The sequence below is a fragment of the Rhinopithecus bieti genome, unplaced genomic scaffold (genome assembly GCF_001698545.2).
Source record: "Rhinopithecus bieti isolate Rb0 unplaced genomic scaffold, ASM169854v2 scaffold_34397, whole genome shotgun sequence".
In the NCBI taxonomy this organism is placed as follows: Eukaryota; Metazoa; Chordata; class Mammalia; order Primates; family Cercopithecidae; genus Rhinopithecus; species Rhinopithecus bieti.
This window is the reverse complement of record NW_016814574.1, coordinates 468,353-492,978: the sequence shown is the minus strand read 5'-3', so window position 1 is coordinate 492,978 and position 24,626 is coordinate 468,353. Positions and strand designations below refer to the sequence as shown.

The window sequence follows — 24,626 nt, the reverse complement described above, 5'->3', positions numbered from 1 at the left end:
AAAAAAAAAAAAAAAAAAAAGAAAGTAAATTGTAACATCATGATACTTCACCCCTAAATACACATTCATCTAGGAATAAGAATATTCTCCTCCCTAGCCATAATGTCATTGCCATATCTGAGCTGGTTAATAATAACTCAATATCCAATATGATAGATCTGTACGGAATAAATTGTCCCCATCGTCCCAAAGTGTCTTTTAAAATATTTTCTCCTCATCTAGGGTCTAGTCAAGGTTCAGGCATACTTTTGGTTATATCTTTCCTCTTTTAATCTAGAATAGTCCTCTGCTTTTTTTCCCCCCATGGCAATGAACATTTTGAAGTGTCCAAGCCAATTGTCTTGTATAATGTCCCCTATCCTGGATTTTTCTGGCTATGTTTTATCATTATTATTATTATTATTATTATTATTTTATTTTGAGACAGAATATCCCTCTTTTCCCAGGCTGGAGTGCAGTGGCATGATCATAGCTTACTGTAACCTTTAACACCTAGGCTCAAGCATTTCTCCTACTTCAGCCTCCTGAGTAGCTGGGACTACAGGCCTGTGCCACCATGCCTGGCTAACTTCTTTTTTGGTAGGGATGGGGTCTCACTGTGTTGTCCAGACTTGGTTGTTTTCTTAGTGGATTTGGATTTTACTTTTGGCAAGGATATAGCATAGATTGTGTGGTGCCTCTGTTATTGCATCATGTCAAGAAGCACACAATGTCAAGTAGTCCCACTGTTGGTGATGCTAAGATTAATTGCTGAGTTAAGATCACCAGATCTTTTTCCATTTTAAAGTATATATCTTTTCTTTTGTAAATGAACAAAATAATCTGTGAGGTAATAATCTGTGAGACTTCTAAAACAACCTTTCATTGAGCATCTATGTACAAGGCCTTACTAAGTGTTCTAAGTAGTCCCTTGATGCTTGAGAAATCATGTGGCTAGAATCATTAAGTCCTTTTTGAGAATCGTGGCATACTAAGATTGTGGGGCTTTTTTCTTGTCATTTAATTGCACGTGACTTTTATTTTCTATTCAGAAGTAAGTATGTAGTGGATAGGGGGTAAGGGTTGTGTTTGGCACATGACCTTATTAGTTAATATCACCAGGGCATAGATGAATAAACAGTGGAATTAGAGTCAGGAGACTTGAATTTAAATCCTGGTTTTGCTACTTACTGGCTTTATGATCTTTGATAATTTTTCTCTGAGCTCATTTCCTTTGTAAGTGAAGGAAATAATACCAAACACAGCTATAGTAAGAGTAAAATGAGGATCATAGAGGGCCTGGCCTATAATAGGTGCACAGTGATAAGCACCTAATGATAAGCTTGTTCCCTCATTTGTTCTTTAATCTTTAGCAACGAAGTCTAATTGGATATGCTAAGAATGAAAACTTTTTTGATCTGTAGTTACGATGAACACAGGAAAGGTCTTAAACAATTCACATCAGCAACACCCCCCTGCCCCCATAAAAAAGCTCAAAGCTTTCTTAGGTTTCAGTGCTTAAAGAAGAATATGTATTCACTACAAGATTATTATGCTTTGGCAGTACATGAATCCCAGGATTGGGAAATTGTATAGAGGGCATGAAATGATGCCAGATATAATTAAGCAGCACAAAAAGTATGTTGAAATCCAGAGGGTGGCCAAGATAGGCTCTCAGGATGATTTTTTGAAGGAATGATTTATATTAGATTCAGGGAGTACATGTGTAGGTTTGTTACTTGGGTATGTTGCATGATGCTGAGGTTTGGGGTGTGAATGATCCTATCACTCAGATAGTAAGCACAGTACCTAACAGTTTTTCAACCCTTGTCAACTTCCCCCTTCCAGTAGTCCCCAGTGTCTGTTGTTGCCATCTTTTTATGTCCTTGAGTACCCAAGGTTTAGCTTCCACTTATAAGTGAGTACATGTGGTATTTGGTTTTCTGTTCCTACATTAATTTGTTTCAGGTAATGGCCTACTCAGGATGATTTTTGAAGAATAAAATTTGGCTGTGCTGTAACAGCACTGTGGAACCAATTCATAAAACATGCTGAAATAGTACAACATACCTCTTAGCCTCAAGGCCCAAAGCTCCAAGCATAGTTTAAGCCAGGCTGGTTGCCTGCTTTGGTCAGTCTAGACTCCTTGAACAACTCCAAGGGAGCAAGCACCATTCAAGTTATAGGTTACAGAGATGGTGCTCCTTTCGCCCAGTTACGCTAGTGCTAAAGACAGCGCCGTCTGAGTGCATGGTTCCAAGGGTGGTTGTGGCTCTAGCAGCTTGAGGCTGCTTCTTTAGCTCTTTATCTGCAATATCAGGCAGATTTTCTTCTTCTTCTTTTTTTTCTAATAGAGCTGGGGTCTCACTATATTGGCCAGGCTGACCTCCAACTCCTGGCCTCAGGCAGTCCTCCTGTCTTGGCCTCCCAAAGTGCAGAGATTACAGATGTGAGCCATCGCTCGTGATCCAGGCAGATTTTCTTTATAACTTTTTTTTGTTCTTTTCCAAGTAAGCCAGTGATGAGAGATGCAGTAAGTATTATCTTTATGACTGTATCTAGAGCATCCTTGGGATGCCAGTTTCAATTGTTAAAAGGAAAAAAGTCTGTCATAATGCAGTTAAATTTTTTTTGAGACAGAATCTCTGTCGTCCAGGCTGGAGTGCAATAGCACGATCTTGGCTCACTGCAACCTCTGCCTCCCGGGTTCAAGCCATTCTCCTGCCTCAGCCTCCTATGTAGCTGGGATTACAGGTATGTGCTACCATGCCCGGCTAATTTTTGTATTTGACAAGGTTGCACCATGTTGGTCAGGGTAGTCTGGAACTCCTGACCTCGTGATCTGCCTACCTCGGCCTCCCAAAGTGGTGGAATTACAGGTGTGAGCCACTGCGCCCAGGCAATGCAGTTAATTATAAATTTCATTTTCTTCGGAAGAGCTAAAACTGTTTGATATATGATTCCCAGTAAACTGAATTATTGAGGAGGCTGCTAGGAAGAACTAGCTAAGCCCTATGCTGCTACTGTGACCAGCAGCTTTTCCATCCTGGCCATGCAGCTTCCCTTATCACGTATTGCCATATGAATGTCCACTAGGTGGTGCTAGTCACACGTCATACTCAGTGTTGTAGGCACATCCAGTGTAACACAGTTTTTACAGATGCAGAAATTTACCTAATGGTTACCCAGTGCGTTAAAACTGGAGTTATTTCATTGCTTCATCCACAGTCAGCTAAACAATTATTTCACCTCAACTGTAAACCTGAGAAACACGTTTTAAAAGTTTGGAGAACCTAATTTCTATTTCCCTTTGACCAAGATAATTTTAATCTTTAATAACAGTTAAGAGCCAACCCTTAGCTTTTCTGCAATTCATTTTAGATTATCACAAAGGAGGAAGAAAGTATACTTGTATCCACCTTATTCCTTCCCCAAATGCCATTTTCCTAGAAGACTGCCGTTGCAGATAAAGACATGCAATGTGATTTACAACCCTTGGATATCACAGACATGGTGGCCACAGTTCTAAACTTTTAGGACAGCCTGGATTTCTGTCCAGTGTATTTTGGGAGATTGAATTGATGTCATACAATTGAGGCCAGAAGCTACCAAGCCTTTCCTAGAGCCTCCAGTCAATCTGGTTGTGGATGCAGTGTGTTGCCACTGTCTTTAAAGCTGTGATTTCTAAAGTTTTATGCAAGACTGGTCCATTGAAGTGTACAAAGTAAAAGTTAGAACTCCTATTTCTGTTGATTTTTCCTCATTTTCTCTCCTGTCCTGTTTGTATATGCTTTATAATTTACATAATGTTAGCAGACTGCTACCTGTGCACAGTTCATGACAAGCATGCTGGGGCACATATACTTTTTTTTTTTTTTTTAAAAGGTTTGGAGAGAGTTGTATACTTCTCTGTGCATTGCATTTCAATAAGAAGTTTAGTTTACTCTTTTTTTTTTTTTTGAGATGGAGCCTGGCTTTGTCACAATGCAGTGGCGCGATCTTGGCTCACTACAACCTCTTCCTCCTGGGTTCAAGAAATTCTCGTGCCTAAGCCTCCCAAGCAGCTGGGACTACGGGTGCGCACCATCACACCCGGCTAATTTTTGTACTTTTAGTAGAGATGGGGTTCCACCATGTTGGCCAGGGTGGTCTCAAACTCCTGACCTCAAGTGATCTACCCGCTTCAGCCTCCCAAAATGTTGGGATTACAGGTGTGAACCACCGCAACTGGCCAGAAGTTTACTTTTTCAAGTACCTGAAGATCACTAATAATTTTAGAGTGATGGAGAGTTGGAAATGGGGGCGATTATTTTCAAGTCCAAGAGATCATATTGGTTGGTAAAATATTACAGAAAATGGGCTATGGACCTTTCCTGGATTTGAGGGAGAAGAAGAAATAATAGTTGCCAGAACTGTTTTCTGTTACACGCTTATCAAATGTTTGTTTCCTCTCCCACAGTGTAATGTTTCCTACCCCCTGCCTTTATCGCATACAGTGGTGTGTTTTTCAGAATGGGATATCCTCCCTCGGGAGTAAAGTTATTGAGCATGCCTTGTCATTGGTGGAAAGGAAAACAAAACAAAACTGGGCAGTTACCTGGGAGCGTCTAGTTTCTTCCTTTGCCTTCCATTCAGCTGGGTAACTACAATTCTCAACCCCAAATTATTTTCTCTTAATCATGTTGAAAATCCATGGAATCTAGTAAGAATGACCAAACTGGTCTGTTCATTAAGGATGGGTCTCCACATTTGCCGGTTTTACTATTGAGGGCACTGAAATGGGCCATGACAGATAAAGTTACTCACCAGGCTTTTTAAAGAAGGTTGAAAATGGATGGTAGAAAATCAGTAGTTAAATTTAGATTCAGCAGTTGTAAAAATGAAGCTCTATAGCTGCCCTAACATGACAGATAATAAAGAATACAAGAAATACTAGGAAAAGGTTCATCTGGAACAGAATCAAGTCACGATATTGTGGGACAGATTATCAGTGGATGGAGAAGCCAAGAAAACTTACTTTAGTGAAAACAAATGTGATTCCATAACTTAGCAGTAAAATAATAGATGTTGCAGAGTACTAGAAGTTTATTTATTTATTCAACCATCTATTTAACAAATATTGAGATCTTATTCCACATCAGATGCTGAACTTGGTGCTAGGAATATTATGGTGGATGACACAGTATTCTTGCACTCAAATGCCTTCTAGTCCTGGAAAGCAGTAAGAAATGCTAAGACAGGGAGAAGTACAGAGTGCTGTGTTAGTGTGTGGAAAAGGTTCCTAAACCTGTCCCACTTGTTTAGGAGAAGGTATCAATTTACCATTTATTGAGCATTTTGTGCCAGACACAGTGCTAGGCACTCTACTTTAAAAACTAGGCTCAGAAAAGAGGCTTAGAAAGGCTAACTAGAAAGAAACTTTTTTTTTTTTTTTTTTGAGACAGGGTCTTGCTCTGACTCCCAGGCTGGAGTGCAGTGGCACAACCTTGGCTCACTGTAGCCTCGACCTCCTGGGGTCAAGTGATCCTCCTGCTTCAGCCTCCTGTGTGGCTGGGGCCACAGGTGTAGCGCCCTCACATCCAGCTAGTTTTTCAATTTTTTGTAGAGACCAGTGTCTCATTTTGTTGCCCAGGCTGGTCTACAACTCCTGGGCTCAAGTGATCCTCCCACCTCAGCCCTCCACAGTGCTAGAATTACAGGTGTAAGCCACCGTGCCTGACCAGTAATAAACTAATTTGATGTGAATACCAACAATTCTTTTTTTTTTTTTTTTTGAGACAGAGTCTCGCTCTTTCGCCCAGGCTGGAGTGCAGTGGCGCTATCTCCGCTCACTGCAAGCTGCGCCTCCCGGGTTCACGCCATTCTCCTGCCTCAGCCTCCCGAGTAGTTGGGACTACAGGCACCGGCCACCTCGCCCGGCTAGTTTTTTTCTTTGTATTTTTTAGTAGAGACGGGGTTTCACCATGTTAGCCAGGATGGTCTCGACCTCCTGACCTCGTGATCCGCCTGCTTCGGCCTCCCAAAGTGCAGGGATTACAGGAGTGAGCCATTGCGCCCGGCTAACAGGAAGGCTGAGAAACTGAAAAATAATTTGAAAAGTACCTATAGATAAACAATTTAGCTACCAAAAATTTAAACTTTCCTGTGTACAATTATTTTCAAACTTTTTTTTTTTTTGAGAACGAGTCGTGCAGTGGCGCGATCTCTGCTCACTGCAAGCTCCGCCTCCCAGGTTCACGCCATTCTCCTGCCTCAGCCTCCCGAGTAGCTGGGACTACAGGCTCCCGCCACCACATCTGGCTAATTTTTTGTATTTTTAGTAGAGACGGGGTTTCACCGTGTTAGCCAGGATGGTCTCGATCTCCTGACCTCGTGATACGCCTGCCTCGGCCTCCCAAAGTGCTGGAATCACAGGCATGAGCCACCGCGCCCGGCCGAATGTAACATAATTTTTTCAAAGGCATTTGGGTAGTTTCAATTAACATTGTAGTACTGGTGTTCTGTTAAATAGAGATGCATTTCTGTTGGCTAGAGTTCTAGGAGTGGATTGTTAAAACATAGGGTATAAACATGTTCAGTTTTAGGAGACATTGGCAAATTATTTTCTGAAGTATTCATACCCTTTTATATTCCACCAGCAGTGTGAGAGTTCTACTTGTTCCATATCCTTGCCAGCTCTTCATATTTTGCATCTTCTCATTTTAACCATTCTGATAACATTTTAGGCCGGGCCCAGTGGTTCACACCCATAATCCCAGCACTTTGGGAGGCCAAGTCAGGAGGATTGCTTCAGTCCAGGAGTTTGAGACCAGCCTTGGCAACATAGCAAGACCATGTCTGTATTATTTAAAATAAAATAAAATAAATTTTAGTTTTAATCCACATATCCCTGATGACTGATCAGTTGAACACCTTTTCATACTTTTATAGACTGTTAGTATACCCTCTTGTGAAATATCTGCTTGTCTTTTGTCTTTCATTGAATTGTCTTTTTTCTTATTGATTTGTAAATTTTTTTTGGTCTATTTAATATCTTTAATAATTATATCATTTCTAAAGCTTTTCACAAAAGGACTTACAGTTCTTCAATTTATTGCAAACATATCTGTTTTTTAAAAAGTCAGCCCTAATACTAAAGCTATAATACACATTTTAAATTATCAGCACTATACCATAAAGCACAATGAAGATCATGTAAATAAAAAGATAATATTTCACTGGGCAATAAATCCAACATATTTATTTTCTCTCCATATCTACATCCGGTCATGATATTTTGCAGGTGGATTTCTAAACAGCTGTGAATTTTAAAATATTAGGAAAGCCATATTTTGCTCAGGAATACTATTATTCACATTCCACATAGGTTGCTTGACAGCAGATACTAGTTTGGCAAGCTTCAGATGGCAAAATGCTAAGTTGTGAGTTCAGTATGGCCCGGCCAGTTGCTTCTCCTTGCCCTTGAAATCCCGGCAGCATGTACTGTTAAGAGACCACCTTGTTGCTGCCACTTCTCATAGTTGAATTCACTATGGGAAAATATTCATCTTAAGACGCATGTCTTAGCAAAAAACCTCCCACAAATCAACTGGGTATCATGATGTTCTGTTTGATAAATTCTGTGACTTCTTCAATTATATTGTTGATTTTAGGTGTTGCTTTATTTGCATATTTCTTTTTTTGTTTGTTTTTTTTGTTTTTTTGTTTTGAGACGAAGTCTTGCTCTATCACCAGGCTGGAGTGCAGTGGTGCAATCTCGGCTCACTGAAACTTCTGCCTACCAGGTTCAAGCGATTCTCCTGCCTCAGCCTCCCGAGTACCTGGGATTACAGGCATGTGACACCACGCCCAGCTAAATTTTGTATTTTTCGTAGAGACGGGGTTTCACCATGTTGGCCAGGATGGTTTTGAGCTCTTGATCTTGTGATCTGCCCACCTCAGCCTCCCAAAGTGCTGGGATTACAGGTGTGAGCCACCACGCTTGGCCTATTTGCTCGTTTCTTAACCTGTCGTGTTGCTTTGTTTACATCTTTCTCAACTCTCTTCCAGTTGATCTGCACATAGCCACTATGACTAGCAATCTGAAGGGAAGAAAGCCACTTCCTACTGCAGTTGCTGTGTTTTCCAACTTTCTGGAACACAGATCCTGCACACCAGCCAGTAACACCAACCGTTACAATCTGGGTAGCTACTAAGTATTTTTCTACCACAGGTCCCCAACTGGGACCAAACACTCGATTCCACCACTGGTGTCTTCTTACATACTCCGTGGCCTATAGCACTTTGCAAGAGTTGTCACTCTCATATTCTTGGGAAGGGGGAATTCAGGTAGCCATGATCAGAGATTTTATGTATTCTGGATATGAATTCTTTGAGGGATACATTTATTGCAGATATCTTCTTCTACCTATAGGTTGCCTATTAGAACTCTTAGTGATGTCATTTGAAAAGATGTTCTCAATATTTTTTTTTTTTTTCCAGATAGGGTCTTGCTCTCACCCAGGCTGGAGCGCAGTGGTGCAATCATGGCTCACTGCAGCCTCAACCTCCTGGGCTCAAGTGGTTCTCACCTCAGCCTCCTGAGTAGCTGGGACTACAGGCGTGTGCCACCACAGCTGGCTAATTTTTTAATTTTTTGTAGAGATGGGGTCTCCCAATGTTATGTAGGCTGACTGCAAACTCCAGGACTCAAGCGATCCTCCCACCTTGTTCTCCCAAAGTGCTGGGATTACAGGCATGAGCCACCATGTCCAGCCCCTGATACTCTTAATTTTAGTATAGGCTAATCCTTCACCTTTTCCTTTTATGGCTAATGTTTTTATCCTGTTAAGAAATCTTTGCTACAAGATATACTGTTAAATGGACTTTATATGCAAGGAAAAGGAGGGTTGCCATTGATAGGAAGTACAGGAAGAGGTAGTATGGTGTGGAATGGTCTCTTTCCAATCAGAAGTCAGAAAAGCAGTATTGCTTGAGATTTATACAATATGAAGTAAAACTTCAAAGTGTGCTCTCCACACAAAATACTGCCAACTTATTGTATTTTGACCCTTATTGTAGTGCATATTCCTGCTATCAGCTGTGCCAGACAGCTTGGAGAGCCAAGTGCTTGAATATTTTTCTTTTCTTTTCTTTTTTAGAGATGGGGTCTCACTCTGTTGCCCAAGCTGGAGTGCAGTGGCAAGATCATAGCTCACTGCAGTGTTGACCTCCTGGGCTCACATGGTCCTCCCACCTCAGCTTCTGGAGTAGCTGGGACTATAAGTGTGTGCCACCATGCCCAGCTAATTTTTTCTATTTTTTGGTAAAAATGAGGTCTCCCTATGTTGCCCAGGCTGGTGTCAAACTCCTGGCTTCGAGTGATTCTCCCTCTTCAGCCTCCGCAAATTCTGGGAATACAGACGTGAGCCACCTCACCTGGTCTGTTTGATTTTTTACTTACCTATATAGCTGAGAAAGAGAGTTTTTAGGCCTTAATGATGTAAAGGCCACATTTTAGTTTTTTCACATTGTGAGGGCTCAGTCACTGCTTGGTTAGATATAGGTTTCTTCTTTTTTTGATTTTAAAAATATGTATATCACATATATACAGATGAATTAGTTCACACAGTTTTCCTTGACTGTGAATATTATTCTCATGTTATGTAGGGTGCAAGGGATTCATGCATTAAACATGACCCCCTTTATACCAGACCAAATAACCATAGCTAAAATTCAACATGTCTAGCTTTAAAAAAATTGTTTTTTGAGACAGAATCTCACTCTGTCACACAGGATCGGAGTACAGTGGCACCATCTCAGCTCACTGTAACCTCTGCCTCCCGGGTTCAAGGGACTCTTCTGCCTCAGCCTCCCAAGTAGCTGGGACTACAGGCACACACCGCCACGCCTGGCTAATTTTTTTATATTTTTAGTAGAGATGAGTTTTCACCATGTTGGCCAGGCTGGTCTTGAACTCCTGACCTCAGGTGATCTGCCCACCTCAGCCTCCCAAAGTGCTGGGATTACAGGCATAAGCCACCACACCCAACCTAACATATATATATATTTTAAAGACATCCATTGTAAATCCAACTCTCCATCCCCATCCCCCAGTTCAGTAACCACCTTGGTCTTTTGTCTCCCACTTCAGAGCTCAGGGTCTAGGTCCTGCTCCTTTTCCGTAGTGCTTTATGTTTCACTGCTGCATAAGCAGTTTTCCATGTCAGTAGATGGCAGAAGAGTCAAAGAGGTTTGTTTTCTCCCGTCCGGCATTATCAGCCTAATGAAACACTGGCAAGGAGAAGAGATGGGAACTTGAGTGGTTTCTTTTGTGTAGTTTACAATGAAAGAAAATTTAGGGGAAGAGGGGGTGATCCATGTTTGGAAAACTGGAATATAAAGGAACATGTATTTTCTTAGATGAACAAGGAATGCTGGCCACAAATGGTTTCTCCAGGTTTGCATGTCTGTGAAGAGACTTGTACCCATCAGCCCCTTTATACCATCTCTTTTTTTTTTTTTTTTTGAGGCGGAGTCTCGCTCTACCGCCCAGGCTGGAGTGCAGTGGCCGGATATCAGCTCACTGCAAGCTCCGCCTCCCGGGTTCACGCCATTCTCCTGCCTCAGCCTCTGGAGTAGCTGGGACTACAGGCGCCCACCACCTCGCCCGGCTAGTTTTTTGTATTTTTTTTTTTTTGGTAGAGACGGGGTTTCACCCTGTTAGCCACGATGGTCTCGATCTCCTGACCTCGTGATCCGCCCGTCTCGGCCTCCCAAAGTGCTGGGATTACAGGCTTGAGCCACCGCGCCCGGCCTATACCATCTCTTTATGTGGAATCTTTAGCAAGAGATGAAACCTGACTACAGTGATCTGACAGTTAAGGTCCAAAATGAATCCTCACAGTGACAGTTCTGCAAAGCACCAGACAAAAGTAATTAAGACAGTAGGAACAGCAGTTGGAAAAAGTGATGGCAAATGAGTGAGGCAGTAATCCAGTAATTTCTTGTTAATTTTAGTCATTTGCTTACAAGGAAAAATGTTTTGTTAAATAAATGCATTCTTATTTCCTTTTCTTTCTTTTTTTTTTTTTTTGAGACAGAGTCTTGCTCTGTCGCCCAGGCTGGAGTGCAGTGGTGCAATCTTGGCTCACTGTAACCTCCGCCTCCTGGGTTCAGGCCATTCTCCTGCCTCAGCCGTCCAAGTAGCTGGGACTATAGGCGCTCGTCACTACGCCCGGCTAATTTTTTGTATTCTTTAGCAGTGACGGGGTTTCACTGTGTTAGCCAGGATTGTCTCGATCTCCTGACATCGTAATCCGCCTGCCTCCGCCTCCTAAAGTGTTGAAATTACAGGCGTGAGCCACCGCGCCTGGCCCATTCTTATTTCTTTTGTCCTCATTGATAATGGAACTGTGACTGGAATTAGAAATTCAGCTTCTGTGTTTAAAACTAGGCCTGGTGTGGTGGCTCACACCTGTAATCCCAGCAGTTTGGGAGGCCAAAGTGGGAGGATTACTTGAGGCCAGGAGTTTGAGACCAGCCTGGGCAACATAGCAAGACCCTGTCTCTACAAAAAATAAAAAAACTTAGCTGAACATAATGGCATGCACCTGTAGTTCTAGCTACTTGGGAGGTTGAGGTGGGAGGATTGCTTGAGTTCAGGATTTCTAGGCTGCAGTGAGCCATGACTGTGCCACTGTACCCCAGCCTTGGAGACAGAGCAAGACATGAGACTTTCTAAAAAAAACCTAAACCAAAACAACCCCTGAAGCATTGTATGCCCACTTTCTAGGAATCTATTCAAAGTAGATACTTAAAATATCACACGATATAAAAAAATTTACTCAAAATGGATCAAAGACCTAAATGTAAGAGCTCATAGAACTCTTGAAGGGAACATAGGTATAAATATTTATGACCTTGGATTAGGTAACAGTTTCTTAAATATGACACCAAAAGTACAAATAACAAAAGAAAAAAAGATAAATTGGGCTTCATCAAAATTAAAAACTTTTGTGTATAAAGGACATTATCAAGAAAGTGAAGGGCCGGGCCTGGTGGCTCACAGCTGAAATCCCAACACTTTGAGAGGCCGAGGCAGGAGGATTGCTGGAGTCCAGGAGTTTGAGAGTTTGAGACTAGCCTAGGGAACATAGTAAGACCCCGTCTCTATTTAAGAAAAAGTAAGAAAAAAAAAGAAAGTGAAAACACAACTTATAGAATGGGAGAAAATATTTGTAAGTCATTTATCTGATAAGGGCATACTATCCAGAATATATAAATAACTTTTACATGTCAACAATGAAAAGACAAACAACCCAATTAAAAATTGGGCAAAGGGCTGGGCACGGTGGCTTATGCCTATAATCCCAGTACTTTGGGAGGCCGAGGCAGGCAGATCATTTGAGGTCAGGAGTTCAGACCAGCCTGGTCAACATGGTGAAACTGTGTACCTACTAAAACAAACACAAAAAAAATTAGCTGGATGTGGTGGTGCATGCCTGTAATCCCAGCTTCTCAGGAGGCTAAGTCAGGAGAATCCCTTGAATCTGGGAGGGAGAGGTTGCAGTGAGCCAAGATTGCACCGCTGCACTCCAGCCTGGGTGACAGAGTGAGGCTCCATCTCAAAAAAAAAAAGAAAAAAAGGCCAGGTGCGGTGGCTCATGCCTGTAATCCCAGCACTTTGGGAGGCTGAGGCAGGCAGATCACTTGAGGTCAGGAGTTCGAGACCATCCTGGCCAACATGGTGAAACCTCATCTCTACTAAAAATACAAAAATTAGCCGAGCGTGGTTGTGCATGCCTGTAATCCCAGCTACTTGGGAGGCTGAGGCAGGAGAATGCTTGAACCTAGGAGGCAGAGGTTGCAGTGAGCTGAGATTGCACCATTGCACTCTAGCCTGGGCAGAGTGAGACTCCATCTAAGAAAAAAAAAAAAAAATTGGGCAGAGAATTTAAATAACCATTTCTTCAAAGAAGATATATAAATGGCCAGTAAGCACATGAAAAGATGCTGACCTTTATTAGTTATTAAAGAAATGCAAATCAGAACCACACCTAATCGAATGGCAATAATAATAATAAAAAGGAAAATAAGTGTTGGCACAGACAGAGAGAAATTAGAACCCTAATACATTGCTAGCAGGAATGGAAAATGGCACAGCTGCTATGGAAAAGTTTGGTGGTTCCTCAAAATGTTAAATGTAGAGTGACTCTGCAATTCCGCTTCTAGCTATATACCCAAGAGAGCTGAAAACATATGCCCATGTCAAAACTTGTCCAAAAATGTTTAAGCATCACTATTCACAGTAGCCAAAAGGCAGAAACAACCCAATGTCCATCATCTGATGAATAGATAAACAAAATGTGGTAGTATAGCCATACAGTGGAATAATAATTCAGGCATAAAAAAAGGAATGAAGCATTGATACTTGCTACAAATGGATGCATTTTGGAAATACTATATACTAAGTGAAACAGGCCAGACACAAAAGAACACATGTGATATAATCCCATTTATATGAAATGTCCGGAATAGGCAAATCCATAGAGACGGAAACTAGAGTAGTGGTTGCCAGGCAATGGCGGTAGGGAGGAATTGGGAACAACTGCTAATAGGTATGGAGTTTCTTTATGGGGCAATGGCAATGTTCTGGAATTAGGTAGTGGTGATGTTTGTACAGACTTACGAGTAGGCACAAAACACTGAACTGTATACTTGAACATGGTTAAAATGTTAAATTTTGTGTTTTATGCATTTTATCTCAGAATATTGCAAAAAAAGATTTAGCTACAAGGGTGTTCACTGAATTGTTTCTCATATCGAAAAAAAGGAAGAGAAAAAAATTAAAGCCTTCAGTAGGGTACTACTTGAATAAATTGTGCTAGAGTTGTATGTACACATTTGTAGAAGTGAACTTATCGATGTGAAAAGATGTTTATGATATCAAGTGAAGAAAAACCCGTTCTAAGATAATATTTAAGGAATGACCCTATTTTTTTTTTTAAAAAAAACAAAATACACTAGAGAGGAGTGAGTGGAAGTCCATACACTAATGTGTTAGGGAGGCCAGGCACGGTGGCTCATGCCTGTAATCCCAACACTTTGGGAAGCTGAGGTGGGTAGATCACTTGAGGTCAGGAGTTCAAGTCCACCCAGGACAACCTGGCAAAACCCTGTCTCTACTAAAACTACAACAATTAGCCAGGCGTGGTGGCAGGCGCCTGTAATCTCAGCTACTCAGGAGGCGGAGGCAGGAGAATCGCTTGAACCCGGGAGCCAGAGGTTGCAGTGAGCCGAGATGGTGCCACTGCACTCCATTCCAAACGACAGAGTGAGACTCCATCTCAAAATAAATAAAAAATAAACGTAATGTTAGGGAGCCCTGGATGGTGGATCTCCTTTTCTTTCTGCCTTAGTGTTTTCTGATTTTTCTACAATAAACTTAAATTGTATTTTAAAACATTATGTTAAAACAAACTTTTTAAGGATCCAGAAGGATTATTTATCATGCAATGGAAAGGTGATTCCAACTGTAGCTCTAAGACTTCCCTCCCCAGGTTTCCTCTCCTCTTCTTTTCCATACAGATAATAGTGAAATAATTGGCTAGCATGGAGGAGATGAGAAATTCTGAAGGTCTGTGCCACCTCAACTCTCTGCTTGTTCAAAGCTGTGTTTTCTTATGCGTGAGGAAAGGTGAAAATTGAAGGGAAGGAGGAAGATCTCTAGGTAATAAAGAAATCAATTTAGAAAACATCATCAGGCAAATAGTACCTAAACTGCTCGACCACTTGCTGCTTGACTATTTCCTGAAGGTTCTTCTACTTCCCCTGGTGAAAGAGGTGCAAAGGGACAGCGTGTTGGTAATAAAATTGTTATGGCCACACCTGGGAATGCTACTGTAATTGGAGGTCTCTGAGCACTTTCCTACAATTCCAGTTCTCACATGTTTAAAACTATGTTGTAAACTCTGCATCAACATTGAAACTTAGCACCTTTGACTGCAGTCCAGAGATTAAACTGTTAAAAATAACACCTTTTGATTAGAAGAGAAAAATAAGGCTAAACATTTCTGGAACTTGGGATATATTCTCCCATATCATTTTGCTTTTAAAATGAGAACTTTTATATGATAGATTTTCTTTTTTTCATGGTATACTTAGCACACTTAAAACAATGTAAAACACTTAATATTTTAAAAAAGCATTTTAAATGACGTATTGATGAAAGCTGAACTTCTTTTTTTTTTTTTTTGGATGGAGTCTCGCTCTGTCGCCCAGGCTGGAGTGCAGTGGCCCAATCTTGGCTCACTGCAAGCTCCGCCTTCCGGGTTCACACCATTCTCCTGCCTCAGCCTCCCGAGTAGCTGGGACTACAGGCCACGCCCGACTAATTTTTTGTATTTTCAGTAGAGACGGGGTTTCACTGTGTTAGCCAGGATGGTCTGGATCTCCTGACCTCGTGATCTGCCCTCCTCGGCCTCCCAAAGTGCTGGAATTACAGGCGTGAGACACGGCGCCTGGCCTGAAAGCTGAACATTTCTAAAAACTCCTAATAAATTAGAAAGTTACTTTTACGGCTGGGGACGTTGGCTTACGCTTGTAATCCCAGCACTTTGGGAGGTCGAGGTGGGCGGATCACCTGAGGTCAGGAGTTTGAGACCAGCCTGGCCAACAGGGTGAAACCCCGTCTCTACTAAATATATAAAAATTAGCCCGGCGTGGTGGCCTGTAATCCCAGCTGCGTGGGAGGTTGAGGCAGGAGAATCACTTGAACCCAGGAGGCGGAGGTTGCAGTGAGCCGAGATCGTGCCACTGTTCTCCAGCCTGGGAAACAAGAGTGAAACTTCATCTTAAAAAAAAAAAAAGAAAAAAAAAGTGACTTTTACTATCAGCTGCAAGGCAAATAGGAGACATTTATCAGCTCTTTACTAGCTGCGTAACTTTGGGAAATTTACATAACTTTTGTGCCTCTTTTGCTTTCTGAAAAATGGGAATCATAATAAAACCTCCCTTACTGAGGTAGCCATGGAGGAGCAGCACTCAGATTTCCCTTCAAGAAAGGGCTTGCTGTTCAGCCGTTAAGGAGTGCAGTGAGCAGATGCCTTCAGCCATTAGCACCTTTGGAATCTTACTCACCTTTGGAGGTGAGACCTTGATCTCCTAAGGTAGCCCCCAGCTAGTGACTGAGCTCTATGGCTTCCAGGCGTGGGCACTGCGGCCTAAGAAGAGACTCCTCTACTGGCCAGCTCTTGTCCAGAGTTGCTGATCACATTGGCCCAGGCTTTGTCAGGTCTGCAGCACGGTCTGAGGCTCTCCCTGCCCAAACCCACTTCCCCTCCTTTCCTTTAACAGGTGTCAGATCTGCAGCAGGGTCTGAAGAATTTCTCTGCCTAGACTTGCTTTTTCCGACTTCTATGTTTTACCAGTGCTGTCCCACAGTTAACCTCTTGTACTTCTAGCTCCATCTGCTTTCAGAGGACTCAACAGACACACTCAGGTGTGTCATAAGCCACAAGTGTTACAGCACATGAAAATGCTGGATGGTGCCTGGCACACAGTAAGGCTTCAGTGACTACTATCACTGGCATTACGTGACTGATCGGCTTTTTATTATAAAATGAGGTTTTGTTTTTGGTCACTGCTATTTTCTCACTTATTCCTGATTTGGTTTCCACCATCCTTTTCTACTGGCATATAAATGTAAGACTGTGTATGTACTGATTACAAATTTTAAATAAAAGTTTTATTGTTGATGTATATCTATGAAGGAAAATTTAAACAATATTGGCTAGCATTTGGCAAAGAAGTTAGAGAAAAGAAAACGAAGAGAATAGAAAGTGTACTGAGAATGGCCGGGCGCGGTGGCTCAAGCCTGTAATCCCAGCACTTTGGGAGGCCGAGATGGGCGGATCACGAGGTCAGGAGATCGAGACCATCCTGGCTAACACGGTGAAACCCCGTCTCTACTAAAAATACAAAAAAACTAGCCGAAGTGGCGGGCGCCTGTAGTCCCAGCTACTCCGGAGGCTGAGGCAGGAGAATGGCGTAAACCCGGGAGGCGGAGCTTGCAGTGAGCTGAGATCCGGCCACTGCACTCCAGCCCCGGCGACAGAGTGAGACTAGTGTACCGTGAAGATAGTACATTCTGTGAGGACAATTTTATTTAGTATTTAAACAGTGTTATATGTCGTATCCTCTTAACCACTCATTCACACACACATCCCCTCCGTAAGAATTTTTTTTTTTCAGTTTTTTTTTTTTTTTTTTTTTTTTTGAGACATAGTCTTGCTCTGTCGCCCAGGCTGGAATGCAGTGATTCTATCTCAGCTCACTGCAACCTCCGCCTCCCGGGTTCAAACAATTATCCTGCCTCAGCCTCCCTAGTAGCTGGAATTACAGGCATGCGCCATTACACCTGGCTAATTTTTGTATTTTTACAAAAAAAATACAAAAGAGATGGGGTTTCACCATGTTGGCTAGGCTGGTCTCGTACTCCTGGCCTCAAGTCATCTGCCCACCTCAGCCTCCTAAAGTGCTGGAATTATAGGCGTGAGCTACTGCGCCCAGCCCATCAAAGACCGTTTTAAGTGAAATTGACTTTTTGTGTGTGTGTGAGTCTCTGGTGTTGACAAGTAAAATGGTTATTAATACGTTTGGTGCTACCACCTTGACTTGGGCTAAGGTGCCAGCAGTTTATCCCACCAGTACCTTCCCTGCCATCAGTGCACTTGTCAAAAGTGAAGAAGGCAAATAATGTCTTATTATTGGTATCAAAATAGAATCATTTAAAAATCCAGTCTGACAACTATTCTCATTTGATTAGTCTGTTTACATTTAGTGTAAACAGATATATTTGGATTTGTCTGCTATCTTACTATTTCTTTCTATTTTACCCATCAGTTTTGTATGCTCACTTTTCCTCACTTTTCTTGCCTTTATTTGGAGTAGTTTTTTAAATTTTTCTTTCCCTCCACGTCCCTGCCAGTAGCTTGTTATTCATTGTTTTACTACTCTTTTAATGGTTACCCAAGAGATTATAATAGAAATCCTTGCTTAAGTAAGATTGTAATGTAAGTATTGTCACCAGTTTCTGGACAATGTGAGGGCTTTAAACACTTTCACTCCATTTACCCTCCTTCTTTTTAAAAAACTTTTTTAGAGATAAGGTCTTGCTGTGTCACCCAGGCTGGTGTGCAATGGTGCAATTCTGGCTTGTTTCACCCTTAAACTCCAAGGCTCAAATGATCCTCCTGCTTCAGCCTCTCCAGTAGCTGAGACTACAGGCACATGCCACCACACCTGGCTGATATTTTAATTTTTTGTAGAGACAGGGTCTCATTATGTTACCCAGGCTGGTCTTGAACACCAGGACACAAGCAAGTCTGCCGCCTTGGCCTCCCGAAGTGCTAGGATTACAGGTGTGAGCCACTGTGCCCAGCCATTTACCTTCCTTTAAAAAGTTTTTTACTTTGAGAAAAAATTTGAACCTGGTTGGATGAAGCCCACCTAGGTTATAAAAGATTATCTCCTTTATTTAAAGTCAATTAAGTGTAGCTGTTAACCATGTCTACAGAATACCTTCACCTAGATTTGTGCTTAATTGAATAAATTGGGTACTATGACTTTGCCAATCTGACATACAAAATTAACCATCACAAAGCATATTCAGTTTCTTCTCGTTGTCAGGGAACAACAGCCATTTGCACTTTCCATTTGTTCATTCATTTATTCAAGAATTATTTTTTGAACACCAGCTATGTGCCAGATACTGTGATAGATGTGTGGATATGTGTTCTAAGATCCAGACAGCTGACTTACAGATAACTGTTACAATAGAACCTATTTATAAGTTAGGGCCCTATTATATATAAGGTTATACCTTCTTTTTGAGTTAATTTTCCTGCAAGACATAGACAGAAATGTATTCATTTTCATGACTTTCATCAGTCTCCTTGCTTAGTTCTTTGTCAAGTAAATATAAATATCTGCCAAATAGCTATCAAAAACAACATTTGGCCAGGTGCAGTGGCTCACACCTGTAATCCCAACATGGGATAGGTGGGGGCGGGAGGATTGCTTTAGAGCAGGAGTTCTTGCTGCAGTGAGCCAGGATTGCACCACTGAACTGGGTGACAGAGCAAGACTCTGTTTCTTTAAAAAAAAAAAAAGTTTTACCAATAGTTTTACCAGGATGGCTGAACTCAAGAGTAATTGAAGTGGAAGAAAAATCTCTGCCCCATGTGGCAGCTGATTTCCAAAAGGGGCAAGAAAGGACAAGACCCATTGCATAAATGTTTTTCAGGCCTCTGCTTTCATCTCATTTGCTAATGTCCCATTGTCCAAAGCAAGTCACAAGGCCAGTCTAGGTTCAAGGGGTGGGGAAATGGAGTTCATATCCTGGTGGAAATTGCTACATATAATTTGTGACCATTTATTCTTTGCCATCTACTGCAATGGTTTGAAAGAAATATGAAGCACATGACAGCAGGTTGGCAGATGGTCAGAGGGTCACATCAATGGAGCCCCGCCGGGCATATTCTGACATATATGGATGGTGCTTTCTAGGCCATACTGTGGTACCTGGCCACTGTTTAACATAAAGGGTGAAAGCTGCTGATTATATAATTAAATCAGACAAACCACATCATTTAAGCATTAAAAAATCTCCTTTGAAGCCTGAATTATTGGTTTTCCCATTATATCAGCCAGACACCTTGCCAAATGGTGCCTTTTGTTTTATAGGCATTATATCTGCAATTTAGATTACTGCATTTTTCCTTTATTCCTGTGCTTATAAGCATACCCTGAATCCCTAAAAAAAAAAAAAAAAAAAAAAAAAAACCCTGATTTTCTTCTTTTCCTTGATTATACACCTTCTAAAAGACTGCTTTGGGCTGGGCGCAGTGGCTCATGCCTGTAAACCCAGCACTTTGGGAGGCCGAGGTGGGCGGATCACCTGACATAAGAGTTCAAGACCAGCCTGGCCAACATGGTGAAACCCCATCTCTACTAAAAACACAAAAATTAGCGGGGCGTGGTGGCGGGTGCCTGTAATCCCAGCTACTTGGGAGGCTGAGGCCAGTGAATCGCTTGAATCCAGGAGGCTGAGGCTGCAGTGAGCCGAGATTGCGCCACTGCACTCCAGCCTGGGCAGCAAGAATGAAACTCTGTCTAAAAAAAAAAAAAAATTAGATTCAGAACAATGCATTCTATTCTCCCAGTAATAGCTTTTTATGTTTTCTTAAATAAGTAAAGTGGAAGGTATGTAATAGCCATTACTGCTTCCTCCCGCTGGGAGAATTACTTAGTTTTAGTAACATAACATGTCATGCTTTAAAAATCTGGCAAGAAATGATGAAAATATACCCTTCAACAAAGTTCTGCTGACGTGAACTGAGTTGCTAAGATACTTAGCCAGGCAAATTCAATTATAAACTTTGTGACTCAACTGCACACTGATTTTCAGGATCTTGCAATGTCACCCTACTGACCTGGAAGAATGAATGCACCTTTAACGAAGGGGGAGATTACTTGCTTCCCATTAGCAGGCTCAAGCTCAGTATTTTCATAGCATATGTAATAAAGCTTTGGAAAGAACACAGTTAAAGTGATGACCATTAGCTGGAGTAGGAAAAGATTCAACTCAAACATATTTCAGTTATCTTAAACAAATTCTTCCCTGAAGTGTACACACATGCAATTAGTTGCCTTTCCCGATGAATGTTGTACAGCCATATGCCCCAGAAGAATTTGCCTCCATTCAGTTACAATTTACAAAAGGCATTTTTCAAACATCTCCAGCGATACACATAGCTGGGAAGAGTGTTAATTGCAGAAGCACTCTGATTTATCAAGCAAATAACTATGTGAATGTGCTTTGTAAACTACAAGATACTCTGAAAATATCTGTTGTCATTCTGGTTGAGTTTTTTTTTTTTTTTTTTTTTTTTGAGACAGAGTCTCGTTCTGTCGCCTAGGCTGCAGTGCAATGGGGAGATGTCGGCTCTGCCTCTTGGGTTCAAGTGATTCTCATGCTCAGCTTCCTGTGTAGCTGGGACCATAGGCCTGTGCCAACATGCCTGACTAATTTTTGTGGTTTTTGGTAGAAACAGAGTTTTGCCATGTTGGCCAGGTTGGTCTCGAACTCCTGACTTCGAGTGATCTGCCTGCCTTGGCCTCCTATGCTGGGATTATAGGCATGAGCCACTGTGCCCAGCTGTCATTCTGTTTTTTAACTCACGTATGTAATACATACAGATTAATATGTTACACCTTCTTCAAAATGACTTTGCAATTAGTTGGACTGAAAAATGAAACAATTTTGGTAACACTCTTCCAAGATCGGTGAGTTTTTCTGTTGTTTTCTTTCTTCTTACCATTAGACTATAGGCACAATGTCTCAATCGTATTTATAATTCCTTGAAAGAATTATTTCTAATTATCTATGTAATATACACCTATTTTAGAAAAGTTTAAAAATGGAGAAAAGTATGAAAAGTAAAGTAAATAATAATGAATTATTCCATTACCCAGAGGTAGTAGTCATTAATATTTAGTCCATTTTCTTCTCATCCTTTTTCTGCACACATAAGTATATATGGAAATATGAAAATGACATGTATTTTTGATGTGATTGTATAAGAGGCAATATAGAATACAATTGAATATTGGAGAGATGTGCCATGATTTACTTAACCAGCTCCATTGCTGAGTATTGTTTACAAATTGTTACTATTACAAATATTATTATAATGAATATCTTAATGCATAAAGTTTTATCTGCATTTCAGATTATTTGGTTAAATTAGATTCCTACGAAGAGATTCTGTTAACCATTCTCCAACAGTATGGTCCCCTTTTCTGTTATTACTGCTGTTGTGTAAGTACCACCCCCTGAGCCCCCATTCCCACTTCCCACTGAACGGAACTTTTTTGTGTTACCAGTATGATATTGCAAAAATGATGAAGTGTGATTTCTGCGGCCAGCCATTGTGGCTTTCCCCTTGATCTCTCTGTGCTGGTTCACTTGTTCTGGCAGAAGACTTCAGCATTCCTTTGGAGAGGTCCATGTGGTAAGGACGTGAGGCATCCCCCAACTACTATGTGAATAAGCTGCCTTGGGAGTAGATCTTCCAGCCCTGGCTAAGCCTTCAGACATCTGAAGCCTTGGCCACCAGCTGGAATGAAACCTCATGAAAAACCCTGAGCTGGAACCATCTAGGCCAATAGGCTCCCAGATTCCTGTCTGGTAGAAACTATGTGAGATAATAAATGTTATGGTCCTTTAACATATTTAAATTGCTAAATATTAGGGTTCTTTATTATGTAGCAATATATTAGTAATATATAGATAAACTGGGTCAAAAGGTAGAGTATTTAAATATGCTTGATTGTGTTAAATGACTTTCCAGAAATGTTATACTGATTAACTCTTAATAGAAGTATGTCTATTACAGTCATGCCTGTAATCCCAGCACTTTGGGAAGCCAAGGCAAGAGGATTGCTAGAGCCCAGGAGTTCAAGACCAGCCTGGGCAACATAGTGAGGCCACATCTATACAAAAAATAAAAAAGTTAGCCAGGTGAGGTGGCACACACCTACAGTCCTAGCTACTTGAGAGGTTGAGGTGGGAGGATCACTTGTACCTGAGAGGTCAAGGCTGCAGTTAGCCATGATTGTGCCTGGGTGACACAGCAAGACTCTGTCTCAAAGAAAGAAAGGAAGGAAGGAAGGGAGGGAGGGAGGGAGGGAGGAAGGAAGGAAGAGAAAGAGAAAGAGAGAACGGAGAGAGAGACAGAGAGAAAGAAAAGTGGTATGTGAGAATGTTTATAGTATTACACCTTCATTACCGTTGAGTATTTATATTTGTAATCTTTATAATTTCATAGAAAAAGTAGGGCATTTTGCCATTTAAAAGTTTTGCTTGTATTTGTTTTCTAGTGAGGTTAATATTTTTTTCATGTTTATTTTTATTTATATTTCCTCTTCTGGGAAACCTCTTTATATATAATTTGCTCAACTTTCTATTGGGGTCTTAGTGTTTTTCTTTGTGATTTGCATAAGCTGTTTATATATAAAAGGCATTAATCATTTGTCATGTTTGTTATAAATATTGTTTTCCAATTGGTTATTGTTTTTTGGTGTCATGTTTATATACAGGTGTTTTAAATTTTTATGCAGTTCAGAGGATTATGATTTTTTTTTTTTTTTTTGAGACGGAGTCTCGCTCTCTCACCCAGGCTGGACTGCAGTGGTGCAATCTCGGCTCACTGCAAGCTCCGCCTCCCGGGTTCCCGCCATTCTTCTGCCTCAGCCTCCCAAGTAGCTGGGACTACAGGCGCCGCCACCTCGCCCGGCTAATTTTTTGTATTTTAGTAGAGACGGGGTTTCACTGTGTTAGTCAGGATGGTCTCCATCTCCTGACTTTGTGATCCGCTGGCCTCGGCCTCCCGAAGTGCTGGGATTACAGGCGTGAGCCACCGCGCCCGTCGGTATGTTCTTTTGTGTTTAAGCTTGAACGTGCTTTCGTTTGAAGAGAAGATAAATGCTCATCGTTTTGGTTTTATTTTATATTCGGATCTTTAATTCATCTGGGATTTATTTATTTATCTTGGGAGACAGAGTCTTACTATATTTTCTAGGCGGGAATGCAGTGACTATTCACAGGTGTGATCATGGCACACTACAGCCTTGAATTCCTGGGCTCAAGCGATCCTCCTGCCTCAGCTACCGAGTAGCTGGGACTACAAGCATGCACCACCGTACTCGACTTATTATTTATTTTATCACCAAATAGCAAGCCAATTTCTGCAATGCTATTTATGAAATAAATGGAACAATTTCCTTCTTTCCTGTTGATTGGTAATTATTATATATTAAGTTGTTTTAAAATCTTGTGACTTTCTGTGCTCTCTATTCTATTTCACTGAAAGCTATTCTTGTGTCAATATGACTCCATTTTAATTATTGCAGATTCATAATTTGTAATAACTGGAAGGACTAGTTAGTAGAATGACTTTAAGAAATATAATCTTTCAGCCTGGGCAACATTGCAAAACCCCGTCTCTACAAAAAATACAAAAAAATTAGCGGGGTGTGGTGCGTGCCTGTAGTCCCAGCTTCTCAGGAGGCTGAAGTGGGAGGATTGCTTCAGCCCAGGAGGTTGAGACTGCAGTGAGCTGTGATTGGGCCACTGAACTCCAGCCTGGGCAATAGGGTGAGACTCTGTCAAAAAAGAAAGAAAGAAAGAAAGAAGGAAGGAAGGAAAGAAGGAAGGAAGGAGGGAAGGAAGGAAGGAAGGAAGGAAGGAAAATAAATAAATAGAGAAAGAAAGAAAGAAGAGAAGGGAAGAGAAGAGAAAGAAAGGAGGGAGGGAAGAAGGACGGGAGGGAAGGAGGGAAGAAGGAAGGAGGAAGGAAGCAAGGAAAGAAGGAAGGAAGGAAAGAAAGAAAGGAGGGAGGGAGGAAAGAAGGAAGAGAGGGAGGGAGGGAGGAAACAAGGAAAGAAGGAAGGAAGGAAAGGAAAGAACAGAAAGAAAGAAAGAAAGAAAGAAAGAAAGAAAGAAAGAAAGAAAGAAAGAAAGAAAGAAAGAAAGAAAGAAAGAAAAAGAAAGAAAGAAAGAAAGAAAGAAAGAAAGAAAGAAAGAAAGAAAGAAAGAAAGAAAG

At 41.3% G+C, this 24,626-nt stretch overlaps 1 pseudogene; it reads right to left on the bottom strand.

The window, feature by feature from the left end:
• Positions 1 to 7,527: 7,527 nt before the first annotated feature.
• Positions 7,528 to 8,315, bottom strand: LOC108514908 (FUN14 domain-containing protein 1 pseudogene; annotated as a pseudogene).
• Positions 8,316 to 24,626: the final 16,311 nt, after the last annotated feature.